Source organism: Mesocricetus auratus, unplaced genomic scaffold (genome assembly GCF_017639785.1).
Source record: "Mesocricetus auratus isolate SY011 unplaced genomic scaffold, BCM_Maur_2.0 Super-Scaffold_100009, whole genome shotgun sequence".
NCBI classification, from domain to species: domain Eukaryota; kingdom Metazoa; phylum Chordata; class Mammalia; order Rodentia; family Cricetidae; genus Mesocricetus; species Mesocricetus auratus.
The window spans coordinates 16296984-16313151 of NW_024429193.1; the positions used below are offsets into that span (position 1 = coordinate 16296984).

Sequence of the window (16168 nt, forward strand, 5' to 3'; positions counted from 1 at the left end):
AATGTGATTTAGTTACCAAACAGATAATTTGGAATTTGATCAGAACAATTTTTGAGGCACATTTAACTCACTGTCTACTACATTTATGGCTAAGATTGAATATAACCAGGTGGAACTTTCCAAATTTGCAGAGTCAATTCCAAAATTAGAGTAAAAAATTCAGGAACAAGGGGATTTAGTTAAATTTGATCAGGACAACCATTGAGACACATTCAATTCAATGTCCACTACATTTATGGCTAAGATGGAGTCTAACCAGGAGGAATTTTCAAAATTAGCAGGGTCACTTCAATCTATGTCTGTCAATAATGACTATCTAGTGGACCGAATGTTTTTTCTGGAAGGAAAAATAGATGCCTTTGGAGTTTTTAGGGAGGATGGTATTAAAAGCTTGGAATCACGTTTATCTGAACAGTCCAAAGACTTAAAACAATTTTTAATGCAGGAAATCCAAGACCTCAATGAGCAGTCCAAGGACTTGGAACAATTTTTAATTCAGGAAATCCAAGACCTAAAGGATGACATGGTTGCAAAATTTCAATCTTTAGAAGATACATCATCTGAAACATCAGATGTTGAGTCAACAGATGCTAGGCTACCAGGAAAAAATGAAATATGACTACTAGACATCCTAAGGTGGCCTTCCCAGTAACTATGACAGAAAGGCCAGCATCACGAAGGAACCAAACTGGTTCCACTACACATAAATGGGAACCTATTCCGATGAAAGCTATAAAGCAAGCGATAATGGCTTTTGGGGTCCACAGCCCTTTTGTAAAACAGTTACTTAACACATGGGCTACTACTAATAAGATAACTCCCTCAGATTGGAATGACTTAATATCTGCAGTGTTGGACCAGTCTTCCCAAATACAGTGGAAAGCTTTGTGGAGACAGGAAGCCAAGGCGCTTGAACTTCAATTTTTGAAGGATGGTATTGAAGCTTCTGACAGTAAGATAATTGGGGAGAAGCAATTTTCTGACCTGCAAGTCCAAGCTGGTTATGATGAGCATACATTTGATTTATGCAAAACAGCAGCACTAAATGCTTTGGATAAGGTTCATGAACCAGGGCAAAAAGTTGAATCTTACTCAAAGTGATACAGGGTCCGAGAAAAAGATTCTATGAATTCTTACAAAGATTATCCAGAGCAGTAGATTTACAAATAACTGATCCTAATATTAGGCGACTTCTTACAGAATATTTGGCTTATGAGAATGCAAACCCACATTACAAACAGATACTGTGGCCATTAAAGATAAGATCAGCAAGATTGGAGGAATGGGTCTTATATACAACTAATGTTGAGTATGACAATCCCGAGGCAGGGACCTGGATAGAAGAAGCCATTTCTAAAGGATTTAGGAAGAATCAGGATGAAAAATGGCCTATCCAAGAGGAGATACCAAATTGAGTTGGGAAGCAATCTTCAGAAGTTGCAAAAGACATCGAAACCTTAGATGTTTTAATTGTGGTAAAATAGGACATTTGAGTAGGAATTGTAGACAAAGCATTCCAGAAATAATGCTTCTACCAGGAATGTGTCAAACAGAAGATGGAAAAGGAAGACATTGAACCAAAGAATTTTGGTCAACCACAGACAGACAAAGTAAGCCTTTGCAGCCAGGAAACGCGACCAGGGGCCTCCCTGTAGAGGCCCCAAGATCAAAGGTGATTCGATCTTTCCCAGTAACAGTGGAGGACAGCCTCTCTCAGGACAATTAGAAAATCCACAGCCTATCATAAAGTCTAATGGCACTGTGAATAACAGATAAGTTATTGAGGAGGAGCTAGTTGATACTGGATAAACAAAAAAGGTATATTCTGGCAAACTTCATTAAAAGATCGTAGACCCAAATTAGCTGTAAAAATGAATAATAAATTATTTTGGGGGGTTTTAGACACTGTACAGATGTAACAATAATAAATAAAAAAAAACTGACCGGTAGGTTGGCTCTCTAAAGATGTAAATGTGAAACAAAATGTCAGATGGATAGAATGTATTGTACCAGAAGGGCAGAGAGGAAGTTCGAGACCATATGTTGCAGATATTGCTATGAATCTTTGGGGTTGTGATTTATTACAGCAATGGAATACCCAAATTAACATTCCTCCTGTATCAGATATGAATCGTAGACAAACTCTAGATGGTAGAAGAAATGTTGGAAGGCATTACAGAAAGCAGATGCCAAACATACAGGCTGTACAAAACAGGATGCTAATGTCAAACCTACAGAGCAACTGAAAGCTCTGCTCATAAAATGGCTATCAGATGAACTTGTCTGGATAGATCAATGGCCTATGACATCTGAGAAGTTAGAGGCTTTGGAGAAGTTAGTTCAGGAACAGCTAGATGCTGGACATATTGAGGAATCAACTAGTGCATGGAATTCATCAGGTTTTTTTGTCAAGAAGAAGTCTGGTAAGTGGAGAATGGTTACTGATATTAGAGCCATCAACAAGGTAATTCAACCTATGGGGTCTCTACAACCTGGTTGTCACTACCTACTCTAATACCTAAGGATTGGCCAATTATAGTTAGAGATTAAAAGACTGATTCTTCACCATACCATTACAAGAAAACGACAGAGAAAAGTTCACCTTCACAATACCTACCTATAATAAATCCCATCTGGTAGAGAGATTCCAATGGAAAGTACTGCCTCAAGGTATGTTAAATAGCCCAACTTTGTGTCAATATTTAGAGCATAAACCTCTAGAAATAATTCGCAAAAAATTTCCACATTCGTTAATATATCATTATATGGATGACATATTACTGTGTGATTCAAATAGGGATACTTTGGTAAAGGTGTTTGAAGCAGTAAAGGAAACTTTGCTTCGCTGGGGATTACAAATTGCCCCAGAAAAAATACAAAGAGGAGATTCTATTAACTAGGTTATAAAATGACACTCAAAAATTAGACCGCAGAAAGTACAGATCAGAAGAGATCATTACTGGACTCTTAATGATCTTCAAAAGCTATTAGGAGAAATCTCTCAATTACAGACAATTATCAGTGTAGAAGGGCATGATTTAAAACACCTAAAATGGCTTTAAAAGGAGATAAAGACCTAAACAGCCCACGAGTACTATCGGCTGAAGCAGAAAAAGAATTAGAAGGGGTGGAATAGAGAATATGATAAACACATGTGGAGCATGTGGATCTGAAACTGGACTATATTCTGGTTATTTTACCATCTAGAGAATACCCCTCAGGAATATTAACGCAGAGGGAAGACATCATACTAGAATGGGTATTTCTGCCACATACCATAAAAAATTGAAAACATATATAGAAAATATCTCCGATTTGATATTAAAAGGTAAGTTAAGGCTTCATCAACTGACTGGGAAACACCCAGCGGAAATTATTGTACCTTTAACAAATGATGAAATTTCCTCCTTATGGAAGAATGATGAGTATTGGCAAGTAGCTTGCAGTGCCTTTTGGGAACTATTAGTAATAACTATCCCAAAACAGAGAGAATCAAATTCATAAAGAAAACAACTTGGATTCTTCCACTTATTGTGAGACAACCACCTATTTCTGGAGTTCTTACCTTCTTCTACACGCATGTAAACAAATCAGGCAAGGCAGGGTATAAATCAGGAAATATAAGTAAAGTAGTTCAATGCCCTTACAACTCTGTACAAAAGGCAGAATTATATGCCATTCTCATGGTACTTAAGGACTTTACAGAGCCTCTCAATATAGTCACTGATTCTCAGTATTCAGAGAGAGTTGTCTTGCACATTGAGACCGCAGAATTTGTTCCTGATAGTACAGAATTAACCTCATTGTTTCTACAATTACAGGAAACCATCAGAAACAGGACTCATCATATATATATATATATATATATATATATATATATATATATATAACACATATCAGATCCCATACAGGTCTGCCAGGTCCTCTGGCACAAGGCAATGATGAAATTGATCATTTATTAATAGGTAATGTGTTGGAAGATTCAGAATTTCATAAGAAATACCATGTTAACAGCAAAGGTTTAAAGAAGGATTTTTCTATCACCTGGCAACAAGCCAAAGAAATAGTAGGAAATTGCCCCACTTTCTTATTCTACAATCAAACTCCATTACCGTCAGGTTGTAATCCTAAAGGTATTCACAGAAATGAACTTTTGCAAATGGATGTATTTCACTTCCCAGAATTTGGCAGTTTGAAATATGTACACCATACCATAGACACGTTCTCAGGCTTCCAATGGGCTACTGCCCTCAGCTCTGAAAAAGCTGATTCTGTTATTGCACACCTTTTAGAGGTGATGGCTGTTATGGGTATACCCAAAACAATAAAAACTGACAATGCTCCAGAATACGTCTCCAGTAAATTGGAATAATTTTCCAATATTATAATATAAAACATGTAACTGGTATACCTTACAATCCCACGGGACAAGCAGTGATTGAAAGATCTAACCGAACCTTAAAAGAGATAAACAGCCAGGGGCAACAAAGACCCTCAAACGCAGATTACATAATGCCTTACTAATGTTGAATTTTCTTAATGCTGATGAAAACGGACAAAGTGCAGCAGAAAGACACTGGACTACAGAGAAGACTTCTGAACTAAACCAACCAGTGTATTTTAAGGATGTTATGACCTCAGTCTGGAAACCAGGATATGTGTTACATTGGGGAAGGGTTTTTGCTTTTGTTTCCACAGGAGAAGAAAACCTTTGGGTCCCATCTAAATTAATTAAGATTTGATCAGAACAGAAAACATCTCAGGAGGAGGAAAGATGATGGCTCATTTACAAGGTTTGCTATGTATAAGGTGACCTCATCAAAGGAAAGAGAAATGTTCTGTTTGTGTCTTTACAGGAAAAATTAGTTCTGAACAGTGAATAAATATTAGGTATGTGGATACCTAAAGAAGAAAGGATAGCTACCCAGAGGACCACCAGACATGCAATAATACAACGTGTTATCAATGTCTAAATCTCTCTATTTTGTTATTGTAATTTCTATTTTTTTCCATGACTTGAGAACATTGTATGGGTCCTAACATCTGCCCCCTCACTAGTATATCAGGTTTTTAAATAAACTTTTGCTTGCTCAAACTCTGCCTTTGTGGTGGGTTCTTTTTGGATTCTCGCACCCTAACATGTGGGGCCTTGTTCTGGATCTGATGATGCAATGGTTTGTGTCTCTGGCTTGGCTGACTGTTCCTGGGCTGTGGGTCAGAATACACAGGAAAGCACTAGATATTGTGTGGTCTATGGCCTCTTTTTCTGGGACACGATAGAGGAGAAACTGGAGGTAATGTTGTTCTTGGTATCAGAGGTAGATGAGAGACATCTCATACTTTCCTTGGGCATGGGGAGTTTCTGATTCATCTGTCCTCTGGGACATAGCTGAAGAAGTGGCTGATCCACTTAGTTCTGAACAGTACCAAGCTCTACTGTCACTCTGTCTCTCTGCACTCCATCTTTGTCACTTTGGTGTCTCTATCTCTGTCAAGTTGCACTCTTGGTTTCCCTTTGTATACTCAGTTTCTTTCTCCTCTCTTACTTTGAGATTATGGGGTAAACTTCATCTTTGGGACATCCTAATCCCACCCCCAAACCATATATTACAGCATTTTAAAGACACAGGAATCAGGAGATTCTGTCCTCCCTTGAAAGCTAAACAGTCTCTGACAGCTTATGTGGCTGACTTTTGGAATCAAGGGACTTCCCAAGGTCAACTTTGTCCTCTCTATTTCTCTTGAAAGCCATACAAAAGTTTTTGAAAGCCCAGGATACCCTGATAAAATGCCTCAGATAGTGTCCTATGTGTTCTACTTGGAAGACCTAACAAAAAGCTTCAATCCCACCAGTAAAACTAACTAGAGGGAATTTCTACTCTCTGCCCTGTTAAAAATCAGTCTCCTATCTTACCTTCATCTGAGGAAGACTCACTTCCTACTCCTTATGAATGGACTCAAGAAGTGGAGAATTTAGAGGCTCCCAGTGTTGCCTTCTTCACCCTCCCACATCATTGCTTCTCAGGCTCCCCATCATACCACACCTTCCCTCTACTCAAAAGTTAAGTACAACCTCTGACTCTGATTCCCTTTCTTAACCTCCCATCCACTATACACACCCATTCTTGGATGACATGCCAACCCACATCTGTATGCTTGTGACCCACCTCCTGCCATTCTAGAGTGCCCCTTCCATACAGGTAACCAAACAAGGGCATAAACAGAACCAGGATCCTTATTTTGCTTTCACTCCCTTCAGTAATAGTGACATTTATAACTGGAAAACCAGACTCTCAGATTCTCTGAGAATCTCTAGGTTTTCCCTGTTGAATATCATTTGCCTACTCCCCTGGAACACCTGAGATGATCTTCTGGTGTTCTAAATAATCCCCTTCACTTATTAAAAAGGGAGAAAAATAAAGGTAGCTAAGAAGCTTGACCTGGCAATCCTGGAAGCCAACCACTCTACCTGCTGTCATTCCAGAAGCCTTCCCTTCTCTTTTGCCCAATTGTGACTCCAATTTTTTTAGAGGTAAAGATTCCCTGAGGGTCTTTCTCCAGAGTTTATTGGGTGGTATCTGGGTGGATGAAAAGCAACCCATGAAATTCTCTAAATTCATTCAGGTGGTCATTTTTGCTTTACTTTCTCCAGATACCAGTGAAATATATAAAAATTACAACTTGCCCCTACTCTGTATTAGAAATTTCTTCCCCAAGAAGACAAATACTTTGTCTTCTCCCCACCCACTGAGTGGAAGAAGCTTTCTGAGCTTGAGAAACTGTGTGATGATGACTTGGATTCCGACTTTGTGCAGAATTAATGTTGTCAAAGCCCGAATACAGTCTCAAATTGTTGGGCCATTCCAGTCTTTCCCCATGATCTTTAAGACAATCTGACTAGAATGGGACAGGAAACTGATCAATCTTTTCAAAGGAGCCCATCTGAATTACCATCACTCTCTCATCTCCTGGGGAATAATCAAGGCAACTTACAAGTTTTTGTTAAAGATTGTATGATGAGGTCACCAAATGAAATGTTATTATGGACCAACTAGACCTAAAGAGAATGCAATTTGGCTTTGCTCCTAATTGGCTTAAATACAGGTTGGTGTCATTAAGTCCAGGCCACAATAAAATACAGACAAAGCATTTACAAAAACAGTAAAAGGCTTCTGTGTGCAGATGTCAGGGTATTGGTTTGATCATTACTCAAGAGCTTTAGGCTGTTACTTGGTAACTAGCCATGTATCTGATGACCTTTTCAGGGCAGCTGTGAACCAAGACAGATTCCTTTTCCTCCCGGAAGCAGTTGCTAGGCTTTCTTATGGAGACACCGACATCAGCATCCAGAGCATATGTGTTCCTACCCCAAGGCTTCTCAAGCTCACTTTCTCACCTCATTGGTTGCCTCTCTGCTCATAGGAGAGTCACCTTCATTAAACCCAAGCATTGCATGGTGGACTGGAGCAGAGCAGACAGAAGTCAATGTCTTAGCTATATAGTTGCATGATGAATTGTTGGAGTTAGCTTTGAAACTAAGTGATGTTGATAGTCATTATCCAAACTCCTTTTATTTAGATTTTATAGACTTGAGCAGCTAATGAAAGCTTACATTTCACTGTTTAGCTTTGAACATTTTCTGTTTAATTCTGCATGTGACTTCCAGCCCTTCCAGAGTGTCTTAGTGCTTTTTTTCTGAATTAATTGCCAAAAGATAGGGTGACCTAGTTAACTTCTGCCGTGGGCTTCATTCTGGTTAGCTATTCACTGCAATGTCTTCTGTTTTTGTTTGGCTTCTTTATGCTTCTGGTGCCAGCATAGCTGACCAGTGTGGGCATTGTCCCTTGTGAGTAGTGATGTTCGTCATCTTATTCTCTGGTACTGGACTTAAAAAAATAAACACTTCCATAAAGTTTTATTTGGGGAGTCTATTAATACAATTCCAGGTGTTTTTCTTGGTTTCTCAGTGCTGCAGAGTGAGGTGAGAAGCGGAGGATGGGTTTTCCCAGTGCTTGTCTTCCATTTCTCTGGAAAGAGATTTCTTCAGGCCTCTGACTTTCTAGGAGCTACTAGAGCATGTAAGAGTGTGTGGTCTGACAGAGAGTACCTGATTCCTGGAGCTCAGGTAGGGTTTAACCAGAACACACAGGGCCAAGGAATCACAGAATTAATTCTGGGCAAATGTAACATTACTAACCATCTAACTGAAATAAATGCAGTCTGGAGAAGTAGTTTATGAGTCTTTAAAAAGTTGTCTGTAAATACTAGATAGTTACTCTTGTGTTCTAGGATTTGGCATGAGAGAGTCAGCTTGTCCTTTTTCTTTCCATAGTGCTAGGTATTGAACCCAGGGCATTGCAAATCCTAGGCAAATACTACCCACTGAGCTACACTCCAGCCCCCCCCCCAGTTTTGGTTTTGAGGCAGGATCTCAACACATATTCCAGGCTGGTCTTGAACTTACAGAGGTCCACCTGGCTCTACCTTCTGAGTGCTAGGATTAATTCAAGGCATGAGCTGCCATACCTGGCATTTCCAGTCTTTAAAGGTTTCTTAGAGATTTTTATTTTTCTGGGTAATTGCAGGCAAGTATATGCTAATATCTACAAACTGAAATTAGACCCTCAACTGGAGTTTGCTAGAAATTTCTGGGACAGGTAATCTAAATAGCTGTTTACCTCTAGCTACATTAAAGCTGGTTAATAAAGTAAACTTTCTCCCGGCTGTGAAGGTTGGGAGAATAATAAGCATTGGGGTGACAGTAACAGAGGAACACTGATAGAAGACTTTGTGTAGTGCAGGGCAGACATAGAGATGTGAGGACTCAAGACAAGAATTTGATCCAGACAATTTTGAATAGTACTGTGCCTTCAGTTAAAATTTGAAGGGGATGAACTCTCACCAATGAGAGATGACAGCATGAGCATCCACAGCATGGGGAAGGTGAGATAGTTAATGGGAGTTAAGTTATAGGGATTCTAGCTTGGCCCTGGGCATGAGCATCACTGGCCTTCAGTGATAGGCTTGTTTGCTGCAACTCCCTGCAGATGGTAGAGGCTTAAGTTGTGAAGCACTCCTGTGCAGCACATGAGGGCTATAAGGGTAATGCTTTGGCTTTGGCTTTGGCTGTATCAAATATGTGTATTTTAAAACAGAAACTTTTTAATGATTTTTAACTTTTAAGCATTTTTATCACTCTTCGAGCTCTTGAAGACTAAAATGCAGAGATGGCTTTGTCTGCTATAAATTTAAGCTTGACAAAAAACTTCATAATTTGTAACCCAGTTTGTCTGAAGTTTTATGCTGCTGTGTAATTAATATATTCTAATTAGTGTGATGACATTTTTACAGGCAAACCTGGTTAAAGAACTATGAAAAGCATGTGTGGCACGGGTGGCTCATGAGCATGGGACACTAGTGTCCTATGCTCCTTAGCTGATGCTGTCAGAAACAAAAGTTTTGCATTTAACACGCCTTTACTTCTCCAGTCATATGAGTGTAGATGTCTACATGGGCAAATAATGTCCCCCCATCTTATCAGAATATATTCTTTCTATTTCTGAAAAGAGGTACCCACTCATGCAGACCAAAAGGAGTACTCTTGATAGGGATTTCTTTTCAATGTTTTAAAACTTTGATATTTGTAGCTCTTGATACAACATTACAGAGTATGTTCATCAGAACCTGTTGTGGCCAAGGGACCAATAAATGGTAAGCTCTACTCATTCTCTGTCCCTGATGCATAGATGAAAAATTTATCACAGAATAACAGAAGCTGATCATTAATAATTTATGGCCTAGTCTTTTCACACTTCTTGAAGCAGATGCCATCTTCAATTTTCTAGATCTTACAGCTTTAACACTACAATATTAGTGATGTCCAGAATTAATTTAAACGACCATCAAATTCCTTATATTACTTAATCCATTTTCTACTGTCTCCTGGTCCCAAGTTTATCTGAATAATTACTTTCTAGCATTATCTGCTATTTCTCTTTGGAGTGTATTCAAGTATCCCTGTATTGTCTGGACTGGTTGGGAGAGGGAGCTTGGGAAGGGTGTGGCACAGTAGGGAGGTTGTAAATCACTGGGTTGCCTCTAGGGTGATCACTTCAGTACCTGCAGGAAGCCCTCCTAGAGCCACTCCTGGTATGGCTGGTGGATACCTATATGTGGTACTATTAAGATTTGGATGAGTTGCTTGCTGGTTAATGACTGACCAAAGAAATGAAGTAATAAAGAATTATTTGTTGACACTGTTTCATAAGATTTATGGGAAGCAACCTGCACTTCAGTGGATTTCAGTGGCATATTCATCCCACACCTCTAGCAATGCCTGTTCACTAAATCAGACTGTGTTAGGCAAGCGTATGAGACATGGTGAATCATTCAATGAGCCAGAAGTGAAGCTAAAGAACTCAGACTCATGCACATCGAGTGATGTTTCTCATATCCTTCTCTCTTTGAGGGCCTGAGCTAAGTTTTCTCATACACCAGGTCACTTTGGGCTGCATTCATGAGGAGTGCTCCTTGCCTCATTTTTTGATAGTGAAAGCATTGATGAAGTGTTGGTTATGCTAGTTCAGGTTGAAGTGCAGGGAGATACAGTTGTTCTTATAGAGTATGTCCTACAGGTGTAGATACTTTGCACTCCTAGAGATTGCACTATACCATCCTATAAATAAGAAACAGAAAACGTGATGCTGAATTCAAATTCTTGGTTCTAAAACTAACCTCCTGCCCTCTGTATCCAAAGTAAAAGAGGCCCATTATCTCCCTTTGGATCCTAGCCACTCCCAAGGCAACCTCAGAAATCTGTTTTATGCTCCATAGTCACGAGTCTTCTCCTAGGATATCGTACAGCCATGTGTTGTACCAATAGAGATAGGGATGTGGCAGACAGTAGAATCAGCTCCCCCCACTGTGGCAGATGGATGTTACACATGTGATCACAAATTCAATAGCAACTTTGATATCTATGTTGTCATAGCCAATGCCATTTTGCACTATCACTCTCAGATCCTTGTCCTTTCCCATGTTTTCTTTTGTGAGTCTGGTAGTGTCGTTCATCATGGCATCCATGTCCTTATTCAACACCTTCTCATGGATTTCCTGAGTAGACTATAAATTGGAGAAGGCTACAATGGCTAGTTCCTTCAGGATGGACATTTACATTTATTCAGTCCTTCAATATTACCAGGGAGATGGAGTTTAGGGGGCATTCATGATCTCCAGGCAGATATCTTCACAAATTGTGTCCAATCGCTGTTGTTTTCATTTATGCTCATACACAAAGGCTATTAATTATCTAACTTTGCAACTCTATGATTCAAGAAGCAAAGCAGTTCACTAAGAACTTAGAACTTAGAGGAACTCTCAAGAGTGCATACATTGTACTACTATGAACCCCATATAAATGTGTCCAAAACTCTTCCATTCAGGCAATGGGTAGACCATCTTTTTAAGGGGATGAAGCTCCAGCAATTAACATTTACTGTGGTGAAAACCTCATCCTTAATATCCAGTGTCCAGGAGGAAGGGAGCCTGCCCAGCTGGAAGCAGCAGCAGCTGCAGGTTCTGCTCATTACAACATTCCCTGAAGTGGCTATGGTGTGCTTCACCAACGGACAACATGCTTCCCAGCTTGATGTCTCAATAATGTGATGATTTAGGTTCAGAGTAGAAATGTTATTACAGAGAAAACTTTTATTCTCAGAAAGCTTATGATTTTAGTTGACATGCACAAATTAAATGTATGAACTAAGTCAGGAATAGTTATCCTATTTAAATGACCTCAAAGGACCTAGAGGTAATAATGGAGGAGAAGAAGAAGAAGAAGAAGAAGAAGAAGAAGAAGAAGAAGAAGAAGAAGAAGAAGAAGAAGAAGAAGATATTGAGAACTCATTTTCTGAATTGAGTTAATGTTATTTTTCTCATTGGAATATCAGTTTGGTAATCAGGAGAGAATGAATTATTTCTTAACTCTATCTCCATTGTACAGTTGATGGATGTGCTGAATAGAGAAAGTCACACATATTTGCAAAAGAAGCTGGACAAGTTCATTCAGAGTGAAGAATAACACATATAGGAGAGGAATATATCATTCACACAGAAGCTCACAGTCAAGAGAAAGCTTCCAAGTTTGGAAATTACTTGGCTTTCATTCATCTATAAGTCTTAACCACTATGTATCTGAAAGGATTCTTAACATGTTGAGTTTTCAGAAAAGAAAATACTCTCTTTTGTGATTCATCAATTTATAAATAGTGTAGGAGGTGCGTTTAAAGATCATTGTAGCAATATCACAGGGTGCAATATATAACAAAGTAAGCAATTAGGAATTAGGTAAATTGACTTCAGACTGGATTGGAGATGCCACTTGAAATAAACATGACTCAATGTTAATTTGCCTCTGATAGCTCAAGCTGAAATAGATGTGCTATTGTATTGAACATTGAATCAGTCTACTGACACTGGACATGCAACTTGATCAGACAAACAAATCACTTCTCTGTACTTAGTTCAATGAAGGGGTTATGTTGCTAAGATTATTTTGAAATGAGAAATATTTTAAAGCTTTGAGTCTATGATCATCCATTTTTGTCCCATTTAATATGGTTATAAAGAAGTAGTTGTTGCTACTTTAAAATCTAGTAACATATGCCAGCCTCAAACACTGATTTTATTTCCTGACATCACATTGTCTTCCAAAATTTATGTCCAGGTAAATTTGAGTAAAAAACTACCACTAATTGTATTATGAGCACTTAATTGATACCTTTGAAGGAATTTTCCATGAAGATCTTGATGGCTTCTTTCTTACTGGCCTCGTGCAGGTTGATTAGTGCTTGGAGGGTTTATGTGGGCTGCTACAACTTCTGGCTCATCTACAGGTATTAGTGGGCAATGGACTTTTGTATTGCAGCTGCATTCTCTGTCTGGGACAAAGCCAGAACTGCATTCTCTATGCAGGGCAGACCCCCACTACTGATGGTGTTCACATAAGTTACCACCAAACTCATTAGTCCTAAAAACAGATGACAATGTTTGCTACTGATGGAGGATGACAACACTATTCTGTTTAATTCTGGATATGTCAGTTATTGTTGACTTAAAACATCAGTGCCAGTACAAATGGACTTTGGACTCCCATCCAACAATGTGAGATGCACTTGCACCCTGAACTCTTGGGGGGAGGGTCTAGGCCCTGCCCTGGATGAAATGACAGACTATGGACACCCCCATGGAGGGCCTCACCCTCCCTGGGAAAATGAGGCTATATTGGGGGGGTTGGTGGGAGGGCACGGGAGGAGGGGAGGGAAAGGGAGAGGGACCTGGAATTGACATATGAAGCAACCTTGTTTCTAATTTAAATTTAAAAATAAAAAAGCATCAGTGCCCTTAGCAAAATTTGGAAAAAAAAATGATAGAAACATTCCAGTGTCTATATCACATTATTGGGATTAGACTTTCCTCTGTGCAAAGATCCTCTCATGAGGTATGTGAGACCTTAAAGGCTAAGAATGCAAGATTGAGAATACATGGGCTTTTGTCTATGTCATGTTTGTGTCTGTTTAAATGCAAGCACCATGAGAACAGGTTGCATAACTCTGTCATGTCTGTCTGTGTTAAAATGAAATGCTTACTATGGACTGGGCTGGTGACACAAAGAGACCTGTCCACTTATTTTAATTTAGCATCAAAACATGCCCTCCCAGTCAGAAATTCTCCATTAGGTTGAACAGATTAAATTGCTTTACCCAACAGAACTCTATGTGAAAGACCTCGGCATCAAAGCACCAGGCACTGAACCGAACCCTCTGCCCAAGAACCGGGGCCAGACCACTGGCTGCAAATGCAAGAGGTGATTTATTGAGTACACAGGCGCCTGCGGATGCTACTGCAATCAGGGAGTACAATATTTATAGAGTTTCAATGGTTACATAAGTAACAGGCATTTCATTGGCTCATCTTGGGGGCAGGGGTAGTTCCCACGGACTAAGTTTCCTGGTATTACTTTATGAAAGACCCAGGCATACTTCAGCAATTATTATCCTGGTCCCATGACTACTATGGTGATCATAGACACAACTGGGGGCAAGGGTAGTTGCCAAGGACTAGGTGTCCTGGTATTGTCATATGAAAGTTCCCAGCACACTTCAGCAATTATTATCCGGGTCTCATGATTGCTATAGTGATCAGACACAATTGGGGGCCAGGGTAGTTGCCAAGGACTAGGTTTTCTAGTATTGTCATATGAAAGTTCCCAGCACGCTTCAGCAATTATTATCCGGGTCCCATGACTGCTATAGTGATCACAGACATCCTGTTTTGAGAGTGAAACACCTGGTCTGGGTTTCTTTCATTAGGCAACGGCCTGGCCTTGCTTTTCTTTTCCTAGGGGGTCCTGGGTAGGGGTCTTTCATATGTATGTGGTGATGTGACAGTGACTAGCACTGTATGGATTTTATTTTACTTACATCTCAATTTGAGAGCCATACTTGTTTAGTCACTATCTGGTGAATTTTGTTTTCTAAATTCATATAAAATGTTTTTTTTTCTTTTACCCTTTTCTCTCTCCTCAACAAGAAAATCTGATAGACTAAATCTATTTTAAATGCTGGTATGATCTACAGCATAGCACAACAGTGGTGATATGTCTATGTTTCTTCAAAGATGAAGTTGGTTGCCACTGTCTCATGATACTCTTTCCTAAACAGTGAGCAGGAGAACTGGCAAGAGACTCATGTGGTCCTTTGACTTGATGGCTCCTGAAATTGTATTAACCTTGGAACAGCTGAACACATAGGAACAGAACTGCAGAGTTGTTGCACAAGTTTGTTCCCCAAGGTTGGACTCCAGGTTTGATCCTGTATTGATTTCATCTTGCCAAGCTTCTTCCCTTGCACTGGCCACTCAAAGACAAAGCATTCCTTATTTCTTTCTTTTGTTTTTTCAAGACAGGGTTTCTCTGTATTGTTTTGGAGGCTGTCCTGGAACTCATTCTGTAAAGCAGGATGGCCTTTTGAAGAACTTATGGACACAGAGCTGAGCAGACTAAATTCTTTTTCTTTATGTCTTTGGTGAGTACCTAGGTTGAGCAAAAACAGAATTTTCAGTTAGGACATAGAAGGTGAGTATACATTTCTAAATTTAGTCACATTAGCTTTTGTATCCTAGAATACTAGAACGTGAGGTAGGAGGTTGATAAATTGAGGTCAGCCAGTGTCAGACAGTGAGACCTTGAAACCCAGAGCAAAAGAACAGAAAAGAAGGGTGATATCTGCTTTAAGGATTTTTAGTCTAACAAAAGGCTCACTGCTTTGTTAAAGAAAAGAAAGAATACTTCATTCTAAAGATTGAACCCATTTAGTGTAGCTGGACTGTGTACGTAGACATTCTAGTATGTTCATAGAAGCATTATTTGTAATAGCCAGAAACTGGAAGCAACTTAGATGCCCCTCAACTGAAGAGTGGATAGAGAAAATGTGGTACATTTACACAATGGAGTACTATTCAGCAGAAAAAAAGAATGGAAACTTGAAATTTGCAGGCAAATGGGTGGCACTAGAAGAAACCATCCGGAGTGAGGTAACCCCATCACAGAGAGACAAACATGGTATATACTCACTCCTATATGGAGTTTAGGCATGGAACAGGGGATTGTCAACCTACAATCCCACTGACAAAAATTCTTCAAAACAGGAAGGAAACTAAGAGAGATATGTTTGGTACCCCTGAGAAGGAGAATGAGCTCAGATTTCCTGAGCAGATTGGGAGCATGGGGAGAGGGGAGAGGGAGCAGGGAAAAAGAGAGAGGTAAAAGAGGAGGGGAGAGAAAGACATGGGGGAGCAGGAAGGATGGGTCAGGGGAAGAATAGAGGAGAGCAGGATGAGAGATACCATAATAGAAGGAGTCATTATAGGTTTGAGGAGAGATCTGTCACTAGTGAGATTACCAGAGATCTACAAGGATGACACCAACTGGCAAATGAAGCGATAGTGGAGAGGCTACCTTAAATGCCCTTCCCTGATAATAAGTTTGGCAACTACCTTATATGACATCCTAGAACCTTCATCCATTGACTGACGAAAGCAGAGTCAGACATTCACAGCTAAGCCATGTGAACTCCTGGAACACAGTGACAGAGAGGGAGAAGTGATGAGC

At 39.6% G+C, this 16168-nt stretch overlaps 1 protein-coding gene and 1 pseudogene across 1 annotated transcript in view; both read right to left on the reverse strand.

Annotated features, from left to right (window-relative positions):
• Nucleotides 1–16168, reverse strand: part of LOC101832221 (guanylate-binding protein 1-like) — a 105698-nt gene that overhangs the window by 86445 nt on the left and 3085 nt on the right.
• LOC110343047 lies at nucleotides 10008–14499 on the reverse strand (annotated as a pseudogene).